This window comes from Arachis duranensis, chromosome 5 (genome assembly GCF_000817695.3).
Source record: "Arachis duranensis cultivar V14167 chromosome 5, aradu.V14167.gnm2.J7QH, whole genome shotgun sequence".
In the NCBI taxonomy this organism is placed as follows: Eukaryota; Viridiplantae; Streptophyta; class Magnoliopsida; order Fabales; family Fabaceae; genus Arachis; species Arachis duranensis.
The window spans coordinates 80,327,603-80,328,462 of NC_029776.3; positions in this window are offsets into that span (position 1 = coordinate 80,327,603).

Consider the following 860-nt stretch of genomic DNA (forward strand, 5'->3'; position numbering starts at 1 on the left):
AAATTAATTATATTTTAATTATATACCATTATTAATATAAATATATATAAATTTCACTAAAAATTTATTAATTTACTTGATCTATTTTATTGCTAATATTGTAATTAAGGTTATTTGTTTTGATGTTAGTGTTAAAATCTACTGATATTATAGTTAGATGATAGGTTTTGTGAATTAATTATTTTTTTATTATGTCAAAATAAGATACTATTGTAGTATTAAAATTTTATGGTTTTTTTTATATTAGTTATTTTTAGAAGTTGAGACTTGATTCTTCATAAAATGTTAGTGAAGATATGTATTTCAAATTTTAATTTTAAGTTTTTAACTATTTTATATTTTATATTTATGTGAGACCGGTTTTATCGATTCAACCAGTGATTTATCGGTTGAACCAATAAACCAGTGAACCAATAGCTTGATCGAACGATCACTGGTTCGGTTCTAACAACTATGTTTCAATCTAATTTTAAAAATTTCAATTTACTCAATTTAGTCTCCCAACTTAATAGTTATGACTCACATTGGTTCCTAATCTTATTTTTGTCACTGTCTCACAAAATCGTTAACGACATGCTGAGATAGACTAACGATTGCTACATTATATATTATAGCGACTATTTGATGTGAAAATTGAAATTTTTTTTACCTTATTTTTTTTTTCAACCAAACACTTAAAACCCTAATATGAGTCATGGATACCTAAGTTAAAAAATCAAACTAAGTAAATTGAAACTTTAAAAATCAGATTAAAGCTCGAATATAACTTCAAAACAGAACTTTAACTTATGTAGTAATTAATTTAAATGAGAATCAAATAAATCAAAATTCAACATAATTTTTATCAATGTTTTCAAATT